General features: G+C 43.8%; 1 pseudogene; it reads left to right on the top strand.

Annotated features, from left to right (window-relative positions):
• The first annotated feature begins 1,148 nt into the window (after positions 1-1,148).
• Positions 1,149-3,296, top strand: LOC116931298 (annotated as a pseudogene).
• The last annotated feature ends 23,980 nt before the right edge of the window (positions 3,297-27,276 follow it).

Here is a 27,276-nt window from a genome sequence, read left to right as displayed (position 1 = left end):
TTTCTTTGTAAGTAATTTCGATCATTAAAAGAAAAAGAAAAATAGTAGGCTATATTTAAACAATATTATGTGTTCGTAATATAGAATGGCATTTCATTGCTGAACTAGGTTGTAATACTTATTTTCTTTATCTCTTTAATTATAGGGAGTCAACATTTACTCACAGATAATATTGAAACTCATCATGAGGAAACTGGCTTCACTGCCAACACCAGCGCTGAGCACTTTCCTCAATCACTAGCAAGTGTTACACCATCTTTGAGGAATGAACTGAATGGTAAGAATAATTTAGTAGAATATTGTGTATTAACATACATTTATTTCTGTTCAATTTTAGGCAATAAAAATTTACTTGCAGTTGAAGTTGGAATCGTTGGAACAGGCATGACTGTCAACACCAATATCCACTTACATCCATATGTAAAGCATCCTCCCTCTTGGGTGAATGACTTTACGGATTAAGACAAATGTATATTAACACGGAACTCGGAGGCGTTTACCCACAATGACGACGGTGTATTACTAGACTATGCCATAAAATATAAGGCAGACTACACGCATAAGAATACGAGAACTAAAGGGAAACAAGGTCTAAATGGAGACAATGTAAATTGATCTTACCGTAGTAGCGCGAGAGATACGTGCGAATTAAAAGACGGAAGTGATACGGTTAGAAATACAACTCAGATAGGCACTCACGGAAACAGGTAGGCGGAGAAACACTTGTAAGAGAAAACACTAAGGCAAGTTAGGCGTCGAACTAGTGTGGTTGAAGGCAACTGAACGTTTAGCGAGCTGCTAGTTGTCTGATCTTTCTTAGATTTGTGGGATCACCATGAAACCTCACATTTCGTCAAAGTGGCTTGATGCTGTGGACGTGTCGCTATGTACACGCGTACAGCCAATCAGAAGGTGTTTGTTTAATGGCTTGATTGGCATCGCGCGTGTGACTAATCAAATGGATGTTTATTTAATGGCGTGATATGCGTCGCACGTGTGACCAATCACGGATGTTTGTTTAGTGGCGTGATGTGCGTCGCACGTGTGAGTCAGACAGCAGGTTTTCAATTGGGTCAACGCTAAGTTGTCTATGACAAATGGTTACTATGCGGATTACAATATTCGAAGAATATGCATAAGAATAGTAAATGCGAGAGAGTAAGACGTAGACATAATTATATGCCAAGGTAGAGTAAACATAATATAATAAGAATGTGGGGATCATAATTAAATGTATTTGTAGGCCTTCGTTACACATATCTAGTAAGTGCTACAACATCGATGAGCCCTGAGTTTAAAAGTAGTTTTTAGAGTTACTATTATGTATCGACACACTCATTCATTATTGTTATTTTCAGGTCATACAACAGATAACCAATATTTAATTGAAGATGAAAATATTGACTGGGAAAAACTCATGGAGGATAATGGTTCTTACAACAGATCTTTGAGTGAATCGCCAATCCCAGATGATTACATTAATGATTGGCTAGCCAATTTAAATGATGAGAACATTGATGTTTCTCATAAGGAAGCTGTGAGACGGAGTCTTGCTGAATGGGTGCTGGACTGCAACATACCAAGAGCTCATATCTCGAATCTATTAAATCGTCTAAACAGAGATGCTGGTCTGGCGTATCTTCAATTGGACTCAAGAACACTTCTCAAGTAAGTGAGATCACGAATTCAGTACAGAGCTGTAGAACCTGGTTACTACTATAATTTTGGCATAAGTTCGACTCTTGGTGCTGTTTTGGTTCTTCTGAACTCAACGGATATTCCAAATGTGTTGCAACTCATATGGAATATCGACGGGCTCGCTTTAGTTAAGAGTAGTGGGAACAGTTTTTGGCTCATTGTCGGGAAGTTATACAACGTTGAATGTGCCGAACTAATTGTAGTTGGAGTATTTTGTGGCATCAAGAAACAGAACTACAATTAATGATTTTTTACAAGAGTTTGTGACTGAACTGTTTGATCTACAAAAGAATGGGTTTGAATTTCATGGTAGACTATTAAAAATTTAAACGATTGCCATGGTATTTGATGCTCCAGCACGCAGTTTTGCCACATGTTTTGTCCCTCATAATAGCTATAATTGTTGCCACAAATGCACCACCAAAGGAGTTTGGGTTAGAAACAAAGGCAAACACGGTGGGCGGGTATCGTTTCAAGATCTAAAATCTCCTGCAAGAATAGATGCACTTTTTCGACAGAGACCAGGTGCGTATGTGAATCATTTTGATTTAAAAAAAAAGAAGGTCGGTAATAGAAAAAGTGTTATCAGATATAGTAAAAAATATCCCGTTAGATTATATGCATTTGGTCTGCTTAGGGGTCCAGAAAAAGTCTATGAGTGAATGGGTTCGGGGAAAGTTTGATCGTGTCCGTCTTCGTCCTGAATTGGTGACTAAGGTGTCTCAATACCTGGTTGCTATAAAGGGATATATTCCTTCTGAATTTCCGCGAAAGACACGAACACTAGCCGATTTTCCTCATATGAAAACCATGGAACATCGTTTACATCTCCTGTACATAGACCCTGTGACATTCATGGGAATACTTCCTTCCCGTGTCTACAAACATTTTCTCCTATTACACGTAGCAATCAAGCTTTCAGTACACCCAGTAAAATGCATTTTTTTTGCCGAGTATGCTAGGGGACTTTTACGCGCAAATGTCCGAAAGTCTAAAAAGATTTATAATGAAGCTTTTATCACTTACAATGTTCACAACCTTATCCACCTACCTGATGATGTCCTTCTTTATGGAAATCTTGACAGATTCAGCGCCTTTCTTTTGAGAACAAACTCCAAACAATGAAACATTTACTGAGACACAGCGCAAAGCCATTGGAACAATTAGTTCGACGCTTACACGAAATAGAAATGAATGTTTATTTCAGCCCTGACCAGCCCTATAAAAGCTCAATATCGTTGTCAAATCCCCATCGGCACGGGCCATTACCAACTAATTTTCATCCCTTAAATACAAGTCAGTTTTCTGTGTTTTCGTGGGGTAAATGGAGTGCGACTACAAAAGTTCCTAATAACTGCGCAATGTTGTACGATCATACAGTCATTCTGATTCGCAATATCATTCTGGATCATACAGGAAAGATATATCTCATTGGAAACAAATATTGCAAGCAACAAAACCTGTTTGTGTACCCGTTACCATCTATTGACATCCAGGAAATAGTTGTTAGTGAGTTGTCGTCGATTGTTGAAGCTTGGCCAATATCGTCGATGGATTGTAAAATGGTGATAATTCCGATGCAATTGCCTGAAAATTGATATTCTTTTGTGTCACCTCTTTGTTTTTAGCTCGTTTTCTAAATAATCTTTCAGTGGAAATGTTGTAATGTTATTTATTAAAATGTTGCAAAACAAATACAAGGGGAAATGTCAAAAGTCTAATTGACCCTTTCAATTTGCCATATGATATTTATTATAAAAGTAAGACGACGCCACAAAAAGGATTTTTTAAATAAAAAATATTTAAATTGATCATCTAATGGACGTAATTTGTACACACGAAAGCTGTGTCTAATTTATGTGAAATTAGCACGCCCATTAGACATATAAAAATCATACCAAATAGGCAAGATCACATCATCGAAGAAAGGCGTAAAAAGTACGCAGTATCGTCGTATTTCTTGGATGAAAGATAGAAGCGACGTAGAATGGATATGCATACGTCGAATAGATAGATATTAGACCAGCTGTGCTAGCAAGCTACCTCTTTTTTCCAAAAATTAACCTCAAAGTAGGAAGTTTGTAAAACTGCAGAATTTTTCAGTAGCCTATTAAAATTAAGTATCTCATAGAAATTAAGTACGAAAAAAAATCTAGTAGGCTAGCCTATTTTAAGTATAAAAAATTAAGTAACTTATAGCCGCTGTGTAGCTGGTACCGTTTTTTTAACTATTTTTATTATAGTTTTTAGTTATTTTTGTGAAAACTTTAAAATTTTAATGTCAACATTTCAATTAGATAATGGCTCCTCTTTCTCACAGTTTCGTACCTTATGATTCTTATTATTGTTATCGGAAAAATGCTTTAAGTCTTCGCGTTTTTCACTAATCCCGTACATCTTCATCCAATTTTTTATTACTCGCCCCAGCCGATTTTTACCTTATTAAAAATTTCTTTTAAATAAACGTACTATAATCGTCGGTTAAAAACCTAACGATTTTCATATTTAAAATGTATAGCCGGTTTTCGTCGGTAACAAACGTACGTCTCTTGTCCACCAGTTTTAGACTATTTTTGCGTACGAAAACCGCAAACACAATTTATCAGTGAACAATTACCCAAACTCAGAGAAGCATCTGAAGATCTATAGGGAAACCAAGAAACTCATCTTAACTGAATTTTACATCCGCATTTTATACTACTATGCGAATTACGCCTCTTCCGGGGCGCGTGTCTCCGTATCTTCTTCTAGCGCTGATTTCTTTTGAGGATACATTCCCACGGTCGCAGCATACTTCAATGAGCAAGTGAATCCTCTCTGCGAAGAGATTGTAACGGTTTCTAGGCTGTGTATTTGCCAATAGACAACTCTGCCTAAGATGTTACAACCATGCACTTATATACCAAAGATTGAAGGTTAAGAGGGGAGGGGTTTACAATAACTTTTACTTTTATCATAAACAGTTAGCCTCAGGGAAGGTTGCATTCGTGACGACCTTCTTGCTGGGTGGGGTTGCTTTTGCTGGGAGGAGTTGCTGCGGTCTATTACATTCCTTCACCCCTTCAACAAGAAGAAATTGGTCCTCCAATTTTTCCCTCTCCGTCATCCGATTTTCTTCTTCTCCTTACTTCTTTCAGGCATGTGGCGTGACAATGGTTAGATGAAAACTTGTTTTTACCTGTCACCAGCTTGATCTATCTTCTTTCCTTCACCGTTTTCCTTGTTTGTTGGGCTATGTGTATCCCGGGTAGCATTCAATATTGCTTAATACACTCAAAATATGGATTCTGAGCCGGTTTGCATCGAGGTTTCTATATTAACATTTTATGTTGACCCATGATTGGGTTTATCTTGGTTTTTGGTTTTAGAAAATCCATGATAAATACTACTTTGGTATGAGTTAGAATTGTCTATGCAATCCGATGCATGAATGCCAATATTGGTACAACGTAGGTTCATTCTAAAACTTGCTGCTGTTTTTTGCGTCGGCAAACCATTATCGGACCACTGTACGAATGTCCTCATGTACCAATGATCAAACGCCGATTCAAAACCGACATTGGGCAATTATGCGATATTGCATTGCTTTCTAAACCGTTAGACCAATATAATCCGACAATGGACCAGGGTTGAAAGTAACATCGGAAAAATGGGTCTTTCTACTAAGTTCAAAATGGATAAAGAATACACAACCAGTATTGAACAGATCAACCCAAACTAATTGGTAGACCTATGCAATTCGAAACGTGAGTACCGATATCGGGCCAATGTTGGTTCATTCTACAACCTTTTGGCTGTGATTTTTGTAGGCAAACCATAATTGAACCATTGTTGAAAAATCATCGTACACCAATAAGCATAGGTCGATTCAAAACCAACATTGCACCATTATCCATGATATTGCATGGCTTTTAACAGTCAGGACAATACAATCTGACAGAGTTGAAAGAAGCTCACCGATTTTGGAGCGCACTCAAAGCTATCCGCTCACACCCGTAAAACGAGCGGCTCACGCTCTCCGCTCACCATTTGAAAAAAAGAGCGCGAGACGCTCGCAAAAGCTCTTTTTCCGCTCTTCATAATTTTGTTGCTGGACGTTCACTAAAAATTTCCGTTTCTCATATTCATATTCCATTTTAACACGTGTATTATAATTGAATACATGTAGTACTTCACATTTTTGAATTTCAGTTAAAGCTTTTTTAAAGAATTGAATTTTTATTTACTTTAACTTAAAAATCTTGTTAACTTTAAAAGTTAAATAGAAAGAGTAAAGACTAACTAAGAATAATTTTACTTAGTTGGGGATGAGATGAGATGAGATAAGACTAGGACTAATGTAAAGAAAAACTCACCAGGATAGCTTTCTCAAATCTTCCTGTGTTCTAATCTGCTTATACTTCCAAGAACTATCCCAATGATTCTTTATAGAAGGCTTATTAGCCTTTTTTTACTTTTCTCGTAGTAGAGAGTCTAGCCTGAACAGGATTAGATGACTGTCTTTCTTCGCTTGGTTCTTGGTTTCTTATTTTCAAAGCAGAGTTAAATTCTGTTAGGTGTGTAGGGTGTATTGTCTAGAACGAAAAAAAATTTGAATTTTTTCAGAATGGATGAGTACGATAGAAAACAACTTACTCTTATGTGCCTCTTGGCATTGTAACCAGAATAGGGTTACACGGACCTTCCACCATGTTTGGTGGGCGGTCCTTCATTTTTGATCAAAGTGCAGACGAATTTCGTCTGAAATCAAAAATTTTGGCCCTACTGCTGTGGAAATGGCTTACAGGGCTAACAAGTTGTTGGAAGGCTTTGAAAAGCCAACAAAAAAAGAATGCTATTGGAAAAAATGGTTTTCACTATTGGCTTTTTCAAATCAAATCAATAATAATTTAAATTACTTAGAAGCTAAAAAAAAAAAATACCGCGCGACTCAGCATGAAAAACTGAGTATACCCATAATTTTTTTACAGTATTTATTTTTGGTGCAACGCCTATTGTTGGAAATAGTCAGAAGTTCAATTTCGCCTTTTTTATTAAATTTTGGCTTTGTCTTGTGACCTATGAGGCATTTAACTAAAAAGCCTTTGCCATTTTTTTTGTCGTAGATGAATTGGAAATAGTTGGATGGCAATTTAATTCTGGATTCATTTCAGCTTGTTGGTTTTTTTCCCCAGGTGTTTTCAACTTCAACATGAGAAGAGGAATTTACACTAAGGAGAATTTAAAAATAGACAAATGAATTAGATACGACCATACAGGGAAAGGGAATCAGGGATACAGACCAAAAAGGATACATACAGCCAGTCAGCCACACAACATTGGAAAACATTACATTGATTCACTATGAAAATAACTTTTTTTCTACTTACGAGGAATTTGCATGATTTAATTTTGATTCAGATTCAGAGCCATCAGAGGCTGATAGCGTGATTTGGTCAACCATGCCTTGACTTATATTTGCACTTGCCATTTCCATTGCTTTAGATTTAGAAGTCAGCCTCCTGTTGTCTGCTTTGGAATTGACGAATTACACTTGGTGAAAATATTGGCTGATAGATGGCGCCACGGTCACGAGCTTTCACTCGTGACTCGTCCGCTCCTGCTCTAGCTCGCGATTTAACAGACGACAGAGACTGTTTGAGTGTGATAAACAACAATAACTAATAGTTTGATATTTAACGTTTCTGTGTCAACATGCAGAAAATATCAAGATTCTCCAAAAAACGTGCTGTTGACCAAGAATTGGCTGAATTATTGAGAACTACTCAAAAAGCTAGTATTGGAACAACGGTTGAACGACCATTGAAGTTTACAGTTGTCAGGTAATATGCACAACATATTACAAATTTCATTTTAAAACATTTAGAATTATGAAAATAGAAATGAAGAGGTGAACCTCCCTTTTGACGCTGATGAAGAGGTTGACCAACGATTACGGTTGACTGCTGGCCACCAGAAAAACATTGTAAGGCCTCATATTTCTTCTACTATTGATAATCCTGCTACTTGTGAAACTGTGAACTCCGCCGTTGTCAACAGATATTTCTCCCGGTAGCTTCTGTCTACGTTAGTGCCTAAATACTTGTGCATGTGTCCCTTGCTGCGCCCCAGTTTAGTTGTAACTGTTTGTTAGTACTGTGTGTGTGTGAGCGCATCGAGAGTGAATAAAATCTATCTTAATCGCTACTTGAGTCTCAGAATTATTCTTCCGTGCTACATGGTGGAGATGCAGAACTTGTGGTAAGTCTTTGCGCTGTTTCATTCTATTGTGCTCTAGTTGTGCGGAGGCGGAGGTTGTTAGGGGCTTCCGAGAGTCGTCAACCCAACTGGCCTACGCGCCTTAAACTGTTGGGGTACGAAGCCACAGCACCAGCCGTGTGACGGACGATTAGAGTGCGATAGCGCGGGGACGGCCATAAGAATTTCTGGGGAGGTAGGTGGGACCTAGTGGTGATTAAGGGAGCGTAGAGCCGGACAGTGGTGCGCTGCAAGGCGGTAGATCACCGCCGGTAACGATTTAAAAAATCGGGAGTTCGGACAAAGAGGGGTTCGTTGGGAAGCGGCAGGTTGTCGTGGGTGACGATCTAGGGATCGTGGGTAGACGGAGTGTCATCCGTCATGTAACGACGGTCGATCGTTGGTTGGGGAGTAGGAGTTTCGTGCAGAAGGCGGTAGATGAGTGGGGGTGCTGGAAGAGGCAGGGGAAGACAGCACCCTCGTGACGAATTTGGGCGATTTACGCCAAGGAGTGATCAGGAAATGGTAGGCAGTGCCAGCGGAACCCTCAGTCGTTTGGATGACGTTGTGGGGGAGCCGGGAGGATTATCCGAGAGAGAAGACCTTTCAGGGGTTATAGCAAGGGAAAGTAATTTTCGACAACACCAGGCTAGTATTAGCGAGGAAGAAACTGTAGCGTGGCCTGACGGCGAGGACCGCTCCGATTTGGAAAGCATTGCAGGTAGGTTAGAGTGGGATTTTGAGGCTTTTCGGCGCAGATCCTCGGTGGTAAGCACTCGATTGCTACGCAGCAGGGCCGCGAGAAATTCTGTTGTAGCTGGGGTAGTCGCACCCCTTAATCCCGTAGGGAGGGCGGCCCAGATTAAATTCCAGACCCCCCCCCCCCCACATTCACCGGGCGGGATGGGGAAGACGTAGTAAGTTGGATCCATCGCTACGAGAAGGTGGGGAGATACAACCGGTGGGGCGGAAACGAGCTCAGGGACCACATCGAGCTGTCGTTAGAAGGGACTGCGGGTAAATGGTATGCATGCATGGAGGCATCAGGCAACCTTTCCACTGTGTGGTCAGACGCACAAGGGCCCCCGGTGGTCGAAGGAGAAAAATCAGCGCTGTTGACACAGTTTACGCCCGTAAACTATGTGCAACATAACGAGGTTAAACTGCGCGGGAGGAAGCAGGGAATTGAAGAATCGACCCTAGAATACTACTACGACGTGCTCAATCTATGCCGTAGGGTAGATCCGCATATGGCTGAGGCCAAAAAGCTAGCACACCTCTGGCAGGGTTTGCGTCCTAGTGTACTAGAAAAACTATGGAGTTCAAAGCCCACCAACTGCAATGAGTTTCTCCAAGAAGTATAACGCTTCCAGGAGATGAACGATAGAGGGAAGCAAGACGAGTGGGCGATGGGAATTATGGGAAGGGAGGAAAGAACCAAGCATAGCCCAGCGGGGCAGCAAGATGCGCCCGTAGCTACAAGGTTGGAGAAAATCGAGAAGATGTTTGAAGACTTAATGCAGAAAAGAGATAATTTCAACCAAGGGAGAAACATTAACAGAGGGAGAGATCCAAAGGCCACGCCTAATTGGACACCCGATGGTAAGCCCATTTGTTTCAGGTGCAGGCAGCCGGGGCACCTAAAACAAAATTGCCAGATTCCCATGTAAAATCGGCAAGGAAACGGGAATGAGGGGAACCACCGTGCCACGGGAGATACTCAAAAGACTAACCCCACGTTCCTCGGCCTCCTAAGGGAAGAGAGCGGATTAAGTTTTCCATTACTTCGCATTGACGTAACGAAACTTGTCGTCCAGGATGTTATGTGTAATGGGAGAAAGATACCCGCTGTCATTGACACGGGGGCAGCAGTGTCCGTTTGTTCACCCGGGGTAGCCACGTTATTACGCCTTGAGATAAAACCCTGGCTAGCAAACAGGCTCGTGTCAATTAACGGCCAGGAAATACGTCCCGGAGGAGCGGTAGAGTTGGAAATATCGGATGGCGAGTCAAAAGTAGTCGGCGGAGTTCTGGTGTTAGAAATGGGGGGAATTGACCTCTTGCTCGGTAAAGACTTCCTGAAGAGATGTGGAACGAGAATGAAAATAGGGGCTCTGCCTGAATACATCATTGGAGACATTCCAATGGGGATGATGACAGAAAAAGAGATTGAAACACCTGAGCTGGTGTCCCGAGTAGGACGCATGATCCCCGCACGTTCATCGGTGGTGGTCGAAATAGAGTTGACATCAGGAATCCCGGGGAAGAACGGGGCAATGATAGAGCCCTCGACTAGCGTACTGGAGCGGAAGGGCGTCTCAACGGGGCGACTGTTGGTAGCGGATTGCGAGACGTTCAACTAAGTGCTGGTAACCAATTTCTCAGACCAGTGGGTACCGAGAAACATGGTCCTGGGGACGCTAGAAGAGATCACCTTAGCTGAAAAGGGTACGGATAGCGAGGGGAAAGTGGTGGCGTTGGCCGCCCTGGAAGCACCCAAATGGTCACGAGAAGTGTCCGGAAAGTATGTCTCGAAGGAAATTGGGGTGGAAAATTACGACAAGATTGTTGGGGTACTTAAAGATTTTGAGGACTGTTTCGCCGAGGAAAATGACAGACTCGGGGTGTGCAACGTAGCGGAGCATGTGTTCGAGACAGGGGACTGTCGTCCCACTGACAAAGCCCGTACTCAAGCGCATGGAAAGAACGGGAGCTAATGCAGATGCTTGTTCAAGAGATGGAAGACGCTGGAGTAATAGAGAAGTGCAATGGACCCTGGAGTCTACCAGTGGTACTTGTGCGGAAGAAGGACGGGGCCTGGCGGTTCTGTGTGGATTACAGAAAGTTAAACGTGGTGACACTGAAAAATGTGTACCCCTTACCCTGAAGTGAAGAAACCCTAGCGAGATTGGAGGGTTCGGCTTTTTTCTCAGTCATGGATCTGCAATCGGGGTATTGGCAGGTCCCCATAAAGGAGAGTGATCGTCCTAAGTCAGCTTTAATAACAGCGGATGGTCTTTATCAATTTCAGGTGATGGCTTTTGGGTTGTGTTCTGCGCCTGGTACGTTCCAGAGAATGATGGACCTGGTTCTCAGTGGGTTGAGATGGTCCGCGTGCCTAGTGTATTTGGACAACATTATTGTTTATTCCCAAACGGTGGAAGAACATGTGAAGAGACTTCGAACTGTATTTGAGTGTCTTAAGGTCGCGAATCTAAAGGTGAAGCTGAAGAAATGCTTATTTGCACAAACCAGACTGCAAGCTCTAGGTCACGTCGTGGATAAGGATGGAATCGCCTCGGATCCTGAGAAGATTTGTGTGGTTCGAGAATTCCCTAGACCACCGGCCAACGCGACTAATGCCCAGAAACTTAAAGATGTGAGGAGCTTTATCGGGCTATGTTCGTATTACCGGCGATTTATCAGCAATTTTTAAAAAATTGCAAAGCCGTTACACGACCTCACGAAACAGGGAAAATCCTTTTGTTGGGGAGAAGAACAAGAAGGAAGCTTCAATGCTCTAAAGGAGCGTTTGATTGAGGCGACACAATTAGTATATCCCGATTATGGGAAGCCGTTTGATATTCATCCCGATGCCTGTGAAAACGGGATAGGCGCGGCGCTAGTACAGAAAACGGGAGAGGGGGAGAGACCGGTAGCCTTTGCAAGTCGTTTGCTATCAGCTACTGAACGTAACTACTCAATAACCGAGAAGAAGTGCCTTGCGCTTGTCTGGGCAATGAAAAAATTTCACAGCTACATTTGGGGGATCACGGTGAGAGTAGTGATGGACCACCATGCTCTGTGCTGGTTAACTACGAAGAAGGATCTGGCTGGAAGACTAGGCCGTTGGGCACTGCTGGTACCGGGTTATGAACCCCAGGTGTTGTACAAAAGTGGGAAATTGCACGAGGATGCAGACGCGTTGTCACAGTACCCAGTAGGCCCCGCAGAAGAAAAAGAGGAGAGAGACCCTGCTACCTGTGCTACTAGTCACACTCAACGGGGATTTGGTGGGAGTTCGCGTGCGACAAGAATCTGTCCCACAATGGAAAAAAGCATTAATGGCACTAGAACAACGGCCTGACGCCCCATTTAAAAATTTTGTATTGCAACAAGAATTTCTTTATGTGTGTACAATTGGGCAACTGGGGAGCGGGCTTCGACTATGTGTCCCACCGAATTACAGACAGGTTGTCTTGAAAGCGTGCCACGATGACATTACCACTGGGCACCTCGGGGTGCGTCGGGCAGCAGATCGGATCAAAGCTCGCTACTACTGTCCGAAATTAGAAAAACATGTGTTGGGATACGTGCAGGCCTGTGTGCTGTATCAGGCACGAAAATCACCTCCCATGAAACCACAGGGCTACTTGGAAGTAATAAGAGGTTATTGAAGCCCCATGGACTAGTTGTCACGTCCGGCGCTCCTGTATCGGCTATTGACCGCAACTCTACCCGAGATGTCCGGCAGTTCTTCTTTAGTTGTAACTGTTTGTTAGTACTGTGTGTGTGTGAGCGCATCGACAGTGAATACAATCTATCTTAATCGCTACTTGAGTCTCTGCATTATTCCTCCATGCTACAATATTTCAAGCAAGGAGGAAATTGTGAACGAACTAGCCTTATTATATGTAAGGAAAAATCTGTCTCTTAGCGCGCTTGGTGCTATTGCCAAGTTAATAGTAGCTCTAGGGCACAATAAACCGATTGACCCTAGAACTATTCTCCAAACCACAAATACTCGGATCCGTAATACGTCATTCCATCACTTTCCCTTGAAAAACAGTCTACTTGCAAAATTGAAGAAAGGCATGATTGACAGTGACACTCCAACTTTCAAGTGTCAAATAAATATTGGTGGTACTGCTGTTTTCAAAACAAATTCCGTCGACTTATGGCCAATACTTTGTCGACTAACGAATTCACTTGATTCCTCGCCATTCGTGGTTAGCATTTTTGTTGGTAAGGGAAAACCTCCAAATTTGGAAGAATATTGTAACAGTATGTTTTATTGACGGTTCACAAGACTAAGACTGCCCCTGATACACGACCACGGAGGACTATATATGGTGGGGAAACACTGACGTCACACGTCCGGTAGCATTGCATACCGGATCACATAACGTGGTCATTGACCACGTGACATCAGCAGCTAGAGGGGGGCTCTAGCTGCATTCGTCCCCGAATGCATTACTAAAAAAAAACAAACATTACAAAAAAGATATACCGAAAGAAAACCAGGAACATTGGTACATGATAAAGGCCACATGACACCCCCCCAAAAAAAAAAAAAAAACATCATCCTTTTTTTCAGCGGCGGTACTCCACCGCTGCGCACGTCGCTTCTTAACTTCTTCTTCTACGAACTCTTCCACTATCCGTAGGCGTTCCCGAAGGTCGGCCCTCTTAACGTCTCCTTTTCTCCCGCGGCACCACTGGATGCTGAACACAGCCACACTGGCCATAAACAACGCTGCTCCCACACCCCATAGCTCGAATGGGTATGTATGATGTTCCGCCGCTCGTTTTTCCCTCTCCGAGTCGTCTACTGAGTCGTCTACCGACCGCAGTTTAGCAGGTGGGAAAAGTTCCCCCATCCGCGGTCTTAGCAGTCCTAGCAGAAGGAGAAGAGCCCCCACTGCCACCTGCGGCATTTGTCCGTATCGTAGCTGTTGCATCCGGACTCGTGTCGATCGACGCACCTGATCGTCCACCCTTTCATTTCGAGCTTCTTGCACCTCCTCGTCCAGGGGTATAGTCTCTCTAATTTCAGCCTCTTGGTCACGGATGTCCTTTCCCCTGGCCTCTATTGTCTGCCCTGCTGCCGTACACAGTCCTAGTTGGTCTCCGGGCCACGAAAAATAGTCGCCATATTCCACTAACACTTCTCGGATCTTTTCTCTGTCTGTCGGCATTAATCCTTCTCCAATCCTGCTGTCAAATTTGTGCTCTCGACGCGCTTTCTTCTCTGCCCCTGCTGTCGCGACGGCTACTGGCGTGTCTCCCTCCTTGATTTCGGTCACTGGCTCGATTATTCCTAACACCGTCCCATCTTCGATCCATTGTTTGTGGTCCGATAAGTGGGTTATCGCCATCTGTCCGATTGTTCCCACGCCGCTAACTAGGACCTTACCCGTCGACACCCTTTTTGTCCTCTGCAATGCTTGGGACGGTTCCACCAGTGCACCTTCGCCAAACCCATTCAAATCTAGTGGTTGAGTTGCGACCACTTTTCTCGATCGGGGTGGGACCCAGCATCCATTCTGGACTACTAGTTTCGGTGCTTCCTCCGTCATCTCTTCCACCGGTGCTCCCATGGCAGTGTCTCCAATGAAGATCTCCGGTAGCGCCCCAATCTTCATCCGCGTTCCAAGTTTTTCCAACATGTCCTTCCCCAGAAGTAAGTCGATGTCGCCGTCCAGAACCAAAGCCTCCCCCTCGACGGTCATCCTCCCATCTGATTCTGACAGCATTGCGGCTCCTCCCGGTTGAATCTCCTTGCCGTCAACTGATACTAGACGATTTGCGCGCCATGGTGTCACTGTTATCCCTAGTTCTCTTACTAATTTGGGCGAACACACGGACACTCCCGCCCCTGTATCTATCACGGCAGCCACCCGTTTTCCCCAGCACCACACATCCAGTACTACCATCCTCTGGATGTCGATATTCAGAATTGGCCATGCTAGCACCTCCGGGTCTACATGCTGTGTCCCTACTAGACCAATTACTTGCCTACCCTCTCCAGCGAATCGCACCTGCCGTTGCTGTTGTGGTGCCCTTCCTTCTCGCTGGGAGCTCGGGCAGTCGCGACGTATGTGTCCTATCCCTTCACACCCGTAGCATACGACCTGTCCGTCCAGCGTCCCAGCCTTCAGGCCTCCCTGACCGTTTGTTCTTGTTGGACACTCTCTCCCGATGTGTCCCTCCGTCTTAAATCTGCTGCAGATAGGTTCCCCATCCGAAGTCCATTTCAGTATCGATCGGTTATCCGACCGATACTGTTGACTCTCCGCTCTTTCTCCTTGCTGTGCGGCTGCCCCTGATGCGTTCCTTAATGCAACGGCTCCCATCAGTCCCTCTAGCAATTTTTCTATTCAATCCATTCTCTCACTTCCCGCCGTTGGTGTTTGTTTTCCGACCACGCCCATCGCCCATTCCTCGTGTCTTGCTCGGGAAGTCATTTCCTGATACCGCTTAATTTCTTGAAGGAATTCGTCACATGAGTTGGGTTTCAAACTCCAGAGTTTCTCTAGTAAACTTGGCCTGAGTCCTCTCCATAGATGCGCCAATTTCGTGGCTTCGGACATATTCGGGTCTACTCTGCGGCATAAATCCAGGATGTCGTAAAAATACTCGATCGTGGATTCTTCGATTCCTTGTTTGCGTTCTCTCAGTTTCGCTTCATTGAATCGATTCTGATTGACTGGCTTGAATTGCTCCAACAGCTGTTTTTTAACTCCTGGTACAATTGGCGGTCCTGCAACATCCTTCCATTCGGCTGCTAGTTGTCCCGCGGCCTCTTTGTATGAGTACCACTTCTGCGCTGCCCCGGACAGCGACAGCTCCACGTGGTCGCGAAGTTCTTCATCTCCCATCGATTATATCTCCCGATTCTTTCGTATCGATGCATCCACTGCACGACGTCTTCCCCGTCCTTCCCCCCGAAGGTGGGTGGGGATTGGAATTTTATCTGTGCGGCCATCGCGTGCCTTGCGCCCACTTGCTATTGAGCTGCTCTGAATCCCCGGATGTAGCTACTGATATTCGATGATCTTCTTCTCAAATCCGTGAAATCCCACTCTGGCTGCTCTTCTCCGTGTTCTCCCGATCCTTCTTCCTCTTCGGCGTCCTCCCACCACTCAGTTTCCTTCTCACTGAATGTGAGATGATACTCCTGCCGAACGGATGCCAGTCGCTGCTCCTGTTGGGGTTCGTTAGCCCCGTCCTCTATTTCTCCTCGCTCTTCCGTTCCGCTTTCCCTCAACGGTCGACTGCGCGTCCTCGCCCGCCCCTGGGATGCATCTCGATCTCGGGTTTCCCCCAACTACCCCGTGCCATGAACCGTCCCCGAGCGTCTCGGATTCTCTCCCCGCTCCTTACGTTCCCCTCTCCTATCATCTACTTCCCGCAATCCTCGCACCGCCTGTTTCTTGCCGAACTCTTCGGCTCCCGGTTCACTTCTCCGCTTCTTGCCAACAACTTTGTCTCACGGTTCACTTCTTCGCTTCTTGCCGAAAACTTCGGCTCACGGTTCACTGCCCCGGTTCTTGCCGAACACTTCGGCTCACGGTCACTTCTCCGCTTCTTGCCGAACTCTTCGGCTCACGGTTCACTGCCCCGATTCTTGCCGACCACTTTGGCTCACGGTTTCCGCTATCCACGTTCCCTCAATTTACCCGTCTGCCCCGCCTTAGCCCTTTTCACCGTTTTCCCCCCGGCGTCTCTCCTTCGTTATGATTGCCCTACGGTCGGAGCCGTGACCCCGTACCCCAACAATTTAAGGTGCTAAAACCAGTTGGGTCGTTGACTCTCAAGGGTCCCTGACAGCCACCGCCTCCGTAGCACAGAATCGAACAGAAACACAACCACAAAAGAGACTTACCGGAGGTTCTGCATCTCCACCATGTAACAGTATGTTGTATTGACGGTTCACAAGACTAAGACTGCCCCTGATACACGACCACGGGGGACTATATATGGGGGGGGGAAACACTGACGTCACACGTCCGGTAGCATTGCATACCGGATCACATAACGTGGTCATTGACCGTGTGACAATATCTAAGACCATTTCTTACTGAACTGATTCAACTGCAAAGTGAAGGTTTAAGATTCGAAAAAAATTCTACTCAGTGGAGATAACTTCTTTCGTCTGTGACACTCCTGCTAGAAAATTTCTGAAAGTCATAACTTGACATGAAGGCTATGGAGGCTGTGAACGTTGTAGTCAAACAGGTGTATATGACCCAGTTTACCACTGTATGACTTTTCCGGAGTTGATCGATGTTTTTCCTCGAACGGATGCCACTTTCCGTGATCAGCTACACAACAACCATCACAAAGGAAATAGTCCATTGCTGGATTTGAATGTAAACATGATTTTGAGTTTCCGTCTGGACTATATGCATCTTGTTTTACTAGGTGTTTTCAAGCGACTATTGAGGATTTGGACTGGAGACTGGAACAAAAAGCATTATCAACACAAATTTAGTACATGGGAAAAGGTTTAACTTGAGAAAAGACTTTGCCGAATTCGTCTTTCATACCCAGAAGAATTTCATCGAATTACCATAACACTGAAGTATCCCAACAGTTAAAAGCCAACGAACTGTGTACAATTCATCTTTATATTGGGCAGTTCTTTTCAAGGGAATTCTATCTAGGGAGAAGTACATTCACTTTTTGTACCTGCATTTGGCTATTCGAATTCTCTGCTCCCAAACCTTGTTTAAAAGTTACTCGAACTTTGCCAGAGATTGTTTGCAATATTTCGCTTTCCAGTTTGGAGCCATTTATGGCAAGAATTACCTTATCTACAATGTGCATTCACTTATTCATTTAGCCGATGACTGTGCGATCCATGGCACACTAGATTCCATTTCTGCTTTCTCATTTGAAACTTTCTTGGGCCAGATGAAGATGCTAGTGAGATCTCCTAACAAAGTGCTCGCTCAAATTGTTAGGAGAATATCAGAAATGGAACGTGTCTCAGAAATAGAACCCATGATCAAGAAATCAATATTTAACCATGAACGTCCAGTTATGCTGAGAACATTGAAGCATCATGTAAAACCTGGTACCAAAAAAGATTCCTTTTATCTTTGCCACAATGGCATGGTTATCAAAGTTATGGGTTTCCCCGACACTCTTATAGCATTCAAGCCATTCATACTAGAAGGCAGTTTCTTTTCGGCACCAATTAAATAAAAAAACCTAGACATCAGCAAATCCAGTGGTATGGAAGACAAAGTGAAAAGCTTTCCAATAGACGATTTACAGTTGTTGTCTAAATGCTGGGTGATACCCACTTACAGAGGATGCTGCATCATTCCGTTATTGCACAATACCGCATGATGACAAAGTAGGTAAGAATGTTTTGTTATTGTTCCCAGATTTTGGATATTGACACTAAGTTTGACATTAAATTTTTTGAAGGTCATTACCAGGACAGGACCAATATTTGACATCGTTGTTATGCATCGATAATTTGAAACAAACATTTCAGCCAATGTAATTTTCCAGCCTGGTCGATGTCGAAGTGTATATTGGCCTGATATTGCTTTCTATAGCTATTATTGATGATGTTACAAACAAACATTGTTGGCAGTACGTTAGATTACCAATAAAAGAATTGTTGTTGGACTGATCAAACAACAAAAAGATTTGATTTTCTAGCTTGGTTTAAGATGTTCTTTATCTCGGCATTCAGTCATTGGTTACTGCAAATAAAATCAGTATTTGTTGTAGATAGTAGCCGATTCGAGTCTGACCTAGAAGTTTCGTTGCTTTTAATAATTTTAAAAAGTAAGTTTTTGGACAGGGAAAATAGGAAGAAAAAATATTCTTCAACTGGATTTCAGCTCAGGTGCATTATATATTGAAAGTTCTTTTTCGAGTTCTAGATTCGAACACGGAGTGCCCGCGTCACATGCTGCTTCCTTAACCACAGCGCATCGGCAGCGCTATACCAGGAACCTAATTTCCGACAAAAGCCACCAGGGAGTAGTTGCCACTGGCCTCACCCTGGAAGACAAGTCGAAAGACATGGCTCGCCTGGTATCCGGCCGTACGCCCCTCTCCTTCCGCGACTGGAGATATCTTCACAGAGCCCGGCTCGACATCCTTCCTCTTTGGGGGCACTCGTGGTTTTGCTCACAGGAGCAAGATACGAGTTGCCGCCGATGCGGAAAGGAAAACGAGACCGGGTTTCATGTGCTTAACCACTGTGAAGAAGGTCTCCAGCTCGCCACAAAGAGGCACAACACCATCCAAGATCTCTTGGAGTCGCTGCTAGTCAAGCAGGGACACGACGTCACGATCAACAATGCCATCCCCGGGCAAAGGTTAAGACCGGATGTTGAATTTCAACTATCCGGTTCCCGGGTGATGGTCGACGTCGTGGTCTGCTATGACCAACCAGGGAGTATGGAGAATGCCTACCAGCGGAAATATGATGAATATTCTTCGCATGGGAGGATTCTCCCCCTGGTTGTCGGGTCTCTTGGATCATGGTACCCCAGGAACGACGAAATCCGTTCGATTCTCGGAATCAACGGAAGATCCTGGGGTGCCTTCCGATTCAAGGCCCGATTGGCAGCGATCCAGGGATCAATGGAAATGGTGTGTGCCCATTTCCATCATGGTGCACCAAACCCCGAAGCTGAGGATATCCCCCCTTTTCCCGTAGAAACTCCCTACCCAGTAGATTAGTAGATTCTTTCCCACATATTTTACTTATGTAATTTTAGTAATATTTTAAAATGCACCTTCCTCATACATGTTTATTCCCCTTCCGGAAACCACTCCATTAACTAACCACAGCGCAACCTCACCTTAAAACATTTTTATTGTGACTCCTAATAAACACACGAGCTAAGAATTAACTTCCTGTATCCTGTACGATTGCTTATAAAACCATGGATACGCAAATGTAGAGTCCAAAAAATAAGAAATCCGAAGTTCCTTGAATTATCTCTTCGAACTGACGTTTCCGTTCTAGCTTTTCGTACAATTTTCAAATGTAATTTGGCATGTAATTTGGCAATCGCACAGAATTTTGGTAGCAGAAGACGTAAAACTATCAGTCTCAAACGTTTTCGGTAGCTGTTCGTCCATTTTGCGACTATAATTGTGAAATGGAGTGTGAACTATCTCACGAACAGCTGAATTTGGTGAGAAATCGAAAAAAACGAGTGAAAAAACCAACGGATTATAAAGAGCTGTCCTCAACTGAAAGTGGGGATGTCATCGTTAAACACGGTAAAGGTAAACAGACCACAAAGGTGGTTCCTTCAGTCATTCCGCTACAATTGTTATAAAAGGCAATTAATAACTTATTAGTAAAGTAATGGGTAAAGGGATCTTTAAAAAAAAAAAATTCCCGATATTTTGCCATTCAAGATTCAGGAAAAAGGACCCATCCAAAGGGAAATGTAGTCAGAAAAAAGTTCCAACCAACAACAACAACATCCTCACAAGAGGTAAATGTTTTCATTTAATTTTTGGAAAACTATAAATAACGAATATTTTTGTTTTTGTTGGCTTAGACTGTAGCGGAAAATTAATCATGCATAAATCGAAAATTGTTAACAAACAGTCAGCTGAAGCTGTCCCTGTTGTAGTGAAGCCAGCAAATTTCAAACAAACTGGTTTGTTTCTTATTATTATCATCAAATTATCAAAATGATCGGATTATATCAATAGTTTTTCAATTACAGTAGTGGCCTCGCCGCCGTCTTCACATTATTCATCATTAGAAGAAGAAGATACCAGTGCTGATGAATGCATGCCAAACGTCAAATTGTTAGATGCAACCCCTAATCAAACGAAAGGTGCTACGAATGGCGATAATTATTCTGACGAAGACGACGACATATCCAGGGATGAAGAAGAAGAAATAAGCGAAGAAGAAGTTCAACGACCCAAAACAAGTGGAATGAATGAGCAAAATGGGTCGCAAAACGAGTCTGCTGGCCAATCGGGGGATCCCGGTGTGTCCCAAACTATTTTAACTACCGAGGAAGGGTTTCTGCTTGCACTCAACGACATATATGTACAACCAGCAACAACCAGAGGTGTAATGGAAGAAGTGAACTCGCCTCAAAAATTGTACGTGAAAATGCCAGATGGCATTTTCCTTGAACTCACGGAAGAGGAAATAGCTGGTAAGTAACCACCATGTTAATTTCTATTCTTCACAATCGATTTATGTATATAAAAAGATTGAGAACGTGTAGAAAGAGCAATTTAAGAACTCACATGGGTGTTTGAAGAAAACATTAGCTATCTTCAAACACCCATGTGAGTTCATAATAAAATGACGGGGACTCCTAAAAACTATTAGATTTTCTTAAACTTGGAAAACATATTCACCTAACGGTACCTTTAATGTGTGTAAATGCCGAAACTTATGTACACTTGGTTATTAGTTAAATATTTTTGCGGGTTAAAAAGGGTAAATGTTTATCTCTTCACAGAGATGATTCACCCGCTCATTGAACTACGCTGCGACCGTGGGAATGAATCATTGCAGATAATCAGCGCTAGAAGTAGATACGGAGACATGCGCTCCGGAAGGGGCATAATTAGCATAGCAGTATAAATGCAAGTGTAAAATTCGGTAAAAGACGAGTTCCCTGGTTTCCCAAGAGGTCTTCAGACGCTTCTCCAACTTTTGGTAATGGTTATCCCTTTTGTTTGAGTTAAACCATTGTTTAGAATTTAAGTCATCACTTGTTGTATTCGTTTGTTCTTGTTCTAATACAACTCGTGTGACAATTGGTGGAGACGCAGCTCGTTACCCGTAAGTGACAAGATTAGTGCTGCAGAGTTTTAATTTTTGAGACGCAGCTCGTTACCAGTAAGTAACGAATTTTTTGCTGCGGTGTGGCAATTATGGAAGACGCAGCTCGTTGCCTGAGAGTAAACGAAGTCGTGCTGCAGTATTGCTAGCCGATGCCGAAGAGGACAAACCCAGGGCTACCTAGTTGCCCAAGAGACCCCAGCCGACGATTACATCCGCTTCGAGAACTGTCAAGCGTTCCGGTAGAAACTTCACCTACCCCAGCCTCATCGTTGGAGAGTGGAACTTCCTTTGTTGGTGAAGCCCTAAATTTTGAAGGTCCTATTCCAAAGAACCATTTGACCGAAGAAGCTGACAGTCAGGGTGAATCAGTCGAGACTGGAAGAGATTCAGACTCGGATTCAGAAACCGAGGTCGTTTTGAGAACTGCAAGTCCAGTTGTTCCAGTCAGTGGACAACAATTTATAGTGCCATCAGGGCATATTGTGCAGCCATAAAGACAAGCTATCGCAGCTGTCAGAAAATTTATAAGCCCGCCTATCTTTCGAGGTAGTCCGGATGAAGATGCGCGCCAATGGATGGAGCGTTACGAGACAATTTCCTCCCATAATGGATGGGGTGACGCCGAAAAACGTAATAATTTCAATATGTACTTGGACGATACTGCAAGAAACTGGTTCCTGTGTGTAAGAATCCCGAACGAATGGGGAGACACGACAGCACAACCTGCTGCAGGAGGGAACCCTGCCACACCTGCAGTTACCGGCCTTCGTTCGATGTTTTTAAAAGAGTTTCAACCGGGCAACTATGGGCTTTTCCAAGAAACAAGACTAAGAAGCAGAACACAAGGAATGGATGAGCCAACTGTTAGGTACTATTATGAAATCCTCAACCTTTGAAGACTGGTCGACTCGAATATGTCGGAAGCACACCGATTGGAGCACCATTTTCGAGGCTTTCGACCAGCTCTTCTTAGAAAAATTTACCCGTTGAAACCTAAAACATGTGAAGAGTTTTTAACACTGGCAAAAGCTTATACGGAAGCGTCGCTCATTTCAGAAGCAAGAGGATGGAAGGATGCGGCAATGGAACCACAGAAACCTCTTGAGCAGGCATTAAACCTTTCCGTCGTCTATCCAGACCAGCAACCAGAATTTATGAAGTCAATGCGTGAGTTAATCCAAGACACGTGTGAGAAATTAATGGCAAAGGAGAAGAACGAGCAAGAGAAAGCAAAAGGACCCTACAAGCCAAAAGGACGTTCTACTGACGGGAGACCATTTTGTTTCCATTGCAAGAAACCCGGGCACGTCGCTCGGCACTGTTTCAAAAATCCAGAATCTCCAAATTATAAAGCTCCGACACGGGATACAGCGCCAGCTACGCCGTCAACGGAGAATACAGCAGTAAATCTGGCGACCCAAGCTCCTAACGTTCAGCAAGAAAAACACCTGTTGAACTTGGATAAAACCAACTTGATTAAAGAACCTGTGTTTTGTGGTGAGGTGAATGCAACAGCAGTGATTGACACTGGTGCAGCAGTGACAGTTATCTCTCCTGAATTATTAAAGAAAACACAATTCGTTCAGCAGCCATTGAGTGGTTCCAGAATTATTCTCGCGAACGGTTCACGAGTGATGCCCGAAGGAGCAGCCGAAATCCTGGTGACGCACAAAAACAGATCTGTGAAAGGAAAAACAATCGTTATGGCAATGTCAGGAATTGAACTTTTGATGGGAAATGATTTTCTCAAACAATTTGGATCTATACGGATTAATTACCAGGCGGAGAAACCTCTTCTCACTATGGGTGATTTACCGCTTGCAGTAATCTCCCTCCCTGCGAAGGAAGAAACAGAAGATACTGTGTTAGTATCCAACGAGCGTCAGGAAATTCCAGCGTATTCAATTAAACCGGTTCCAACGAAAGTTTCTAGTAAACTGGAAGGCGCTTGTGTCCTGAAACCATCAGTTTCACTGATGGCCACGACAAGTCTGTCTACGGGTCACGCCCTTGTGCAGAAGGACCTGGAAAACATTCCTGTAGCAAATCTGTCTCCCAAATCAGTGTGGCTGGAGAAAGGTGTAACATTGGGGACTTTAGAAGAAATCCAAGAAGTGGAAAAAGCAGAAGAATCTGGTGAAGTTTCAGGAACAAATGCTACGATTGAAGAAATGGATAAAAAAACTAAAAAATTATTGGATAATTTGAAAAGCAGAATTGGAGAAAACCTGCACGAGGATAAAAAAAGTGAGGTATTGAAAATTCTCAAAAGTTCCATCAGCTGTTTCGCATTTAGTGAAGATGATTTGGGGCACTGTACGTTGGTGGAGCACGACATTAACACTGGAGTTAACCCTCCAATTCACCAGCTTCCTTATAAGAGTGCCTGGAAGGAACGAGCTGTGATCCAGGAACAGGTGGAAGGAATGTTACGCCAGGGAATAATTGAACACTCGGACAGCCCTTGGTCTTCGCCTGTGGTCCTAGTAAAGAAAAAAGATGGGGGTTTTTGTGTTGATTATCGCAAACTTAATGCAGTGACTGTAAAAGATTCCTACCCGCTGCCTCGTGTGGCCGATACATTAAGCCGCCTGGAGGGGGCTACAATCTTCTCCAGCATGGATCTGCAATCCGGATATCACCAGGTGCCAGTCGCTTGCAAGGATAGACCGAAAACAGCTTTCGTAACTGCGGGTGGATTATATCAGTTCCGTGCTCTTCCATTTGGATTAACTAATGCCCCGGGCACATTTCAGCGGGCAATGGATATTATTTTAGCCGGACTTCGATGGACAACGTGCCTGGTGTACCTAGATGACGTCATCGTCTACTCGGCAACGTTCGAACAATATTTGGAACTACTCCAATCAGTGCTGGATTGCCTTGCAAAAGCCAACCTGAAACTAAAATGGTCAACGTCCTCATTTGCTAAGAATAAATTAAAAGTATTAGGTCACGTCGTTACCAAGAAAGGTGTTGGTCCGGATCCAGAAAAACTAGAGGCGGTGGAAAATTTCCCATCTCCAGCAGTAGGCCATTCAACAGCAAATAAAGTCAAACGAGTACAAAGCTTCCTGGGATTGTGCTCCTATTACCGGCGTCACATCCAGAATTACGCAGCCATCGCACGTCCGCTCACATCGCTAACAAAGAAAGACATTCCATTCGTTTGGGGAACGGATCAAGTTAGTAGCTTCAATGCTCTAAAAGCAGCACTTACATCAGCTCCAGTGCTAGCTCATCCAAACTACGAGTTACCGATGGAATTTCTACCGGACGCCTGTGGTTTCGGCATAGGAGGTGTACTAGCTCAGCGCATCGATGGAATCGAAAGACCAGTAGCTTACGCAAGCCGCTTACTATCTAAGTCAGAAAAAAGTTATTCTATCACGGAGAAAGAATGTCTTGCATTAGTATGGTGCCTTACCAAGTTTCGATGTTTTGTGTGGGGTTGTAAAGTGAAAGTGATCACCGATCATCAAGCGTTGTGTTGGTTAATGAGCAAGCGGGACCTCGCCAGACGTTCAGCGCGTTGGAGTCTCTCGCTTCAGGAGTACGATATAACTATCGTATATCGTAGTGGGAAAACACATGACAACGCCGACTGCCTCTCATGAAACCCACTTCAGCAAATCGAAGAAATGGAAGATGATCGATGTTTCATCGTTGCGGCCATTGGACCAAACGCAGCGGATATCCTTTCTCCCGAAGAAAATGGCTCACTTATCCGCAACCAAAGAGCTCACCGTGATTGGAGCGAAAAAATCTCGAAGCTCGAGGATGGAAAAGAAAGGGTGAAAAACTTCATTCTGTGCAACGGAAAACTCTACAAAAAAACTTTTAAGGATGGAAAAAATTACAGAAGATTATGTGTACCTGTGGAATGTCGTGAAAGAATTTTGCAAGCTTATCACGATGACATTGTTTCCGGTCATTTAGGCATCAAGTGGACTCTCCACAAAATTTGCAGTCGATTCTTTTGGCCGAAAATGAATCTTGACATAACTCGCTACGTTCAGAGTTGCGTGAGCTGTCAAGGAAGAAGAGGAGTCCCAGATAAACCTCCGGGATTCCTGCAGTGCATTAAAGTAGAAAGACCTTTTGCTTAAATGGGTATGGATCTGCTTGGGCCATTCCCTCTATCTCACAAGGGTAACAAAATGATAATTGTTGCAGTAGATTACCTGACTAAATGGGTTGAGCTGAAAGCTATGCCAACTGGCAAAGCAGAAGATGTTGCTGAGTTATTCGTTAACCAAATTTTTCTTCGCCATGGAGCTCCAGAACAAATCATCACTGATCGAGCTTCGTTGCTGAGTTAACTCAAGCAGTGGTCAAAAAGTTACACACCAACCACAAAACAACATCCAGTTATCATCCTCAAGCAAACGGGGCTGTGGAAAGAATGAATCATACGTTAGCAGCAATGCTTCCATGTATGTTAGTACTGGCCAGCGGGATTGGGATGAGACCCTACAGTATGTGTGCTTTGCGTACAACACAGCCAGGCAAGAATCCACAGGATATCTTATTTTAAATGAAAATAAATTATATAAAGAGGGGGTGCTCGCCCTCTCCATTCTTTCTCCTCTACGGACGCGAGCCGAAATTACCAATCGACTTGGAGCTGGGCGTGGATCCGAATCCATTGTTGACAGAAAATGGCGCCACAAGAGATTACGCAGATCGCCTATTGATCAAATTATCGACAGCTAAGGAAATAGTGAAATCTAGAATGGAAGAGGTAAAAAACAAACAGAAAGAGAGGTACGACTCACATCATCGGATCTATCCTTCCAATCCGGAGATTTAGTGCTAGTGTACAAACCATTCAGAAAAGTGGGAAAATCCGAAAAACTCCTTCACCGATGGTTGGGACCTTTCAAAGTGTTGAGGAAAACCACGCAGGTGAATTATGAGGTGACATCAGCAACCGGTCGAGGGAAAACGGATATTGTGCACGTCATCCGTATGAAACCATTCTTTGAAGCCTCAAATGAATGACAGCTCCAACAAGAAATAGCTCCAAACAATTTAGAAGAAACCACTGAAAAAGAACACAGGGAAGATCAAGAAATTGAATCACAAGATGTACCAGCAGTTACCAGCCCTCAAGTGGTAGCAGATGACAAGGAAACAGTTACCGAACATCCCACAGCAGATGGCGTCCTGGTAGCGCCCCCCACTTCAACTGAAGTAGTACCAGCTCAAAGGCCCATCCGTAACAGAAGACCACCTGCTAGGTACCTAACTTGCTTGGTACCATTCTTGACGCTCCTGTTTACAGTCTTCAATCCACCAATGGTTACGGCACTGATCCTGAGAGAAAACACGATTTTTAAAGAACATGTAGATGTCGCTTTCAGTGAATCAGCATGGACAATCGTAACTGACCTCGATTTAGGGCCGGCTGGAGCAGCAATAGCTTACTTGCAACAGAAAATTCTCCAACAGCAAGCATTGGCAGACAAATGGAAACAGCAATGATCTCGACCACAAAAAATAGCAGCCAAAAGAATTTTCAGCAAATTACGAAGTTTCTCGAAGGAACTGGAGAGAGTGACCGAGCAATTCACGACCGTGAAAGAAGCCTTAAACACCAACCCAAGAAACCGACGTAGTCTCATCGACGGAGGTGGATCAGCTCTCAAATGGCTTTTTGGCGTTTCAACACAGCAGGACCTAGAAGAATTAAACAGTCAGGTGCAACAGGTTAAACTGAATCAAAAGGAAATGATACACATTATGGACAAGCAAGCTACCGTTCTGAACGAATCGTTGTGGGAATCCAGAGCCAACTCTCAGTTGAT

Source organism: Daphnia magna, unplaced genomic scaffold, assembly GCF_020631705.1.
Source record: "Daphnia magna isolate NIES unplaced genomic scaffold, ASM2063170v1.1 Dm_contigs021, whole genome shotgun sequence".
NCBI lineage: Eukaryota > Metazoa > Arthropoda > Branchiopoda > Diplostraca > Daphniidae > Daphnia > Daphnia magna.
This window is presented reverse-complemented; position numbering and strand designations above follow the sequence as displayed.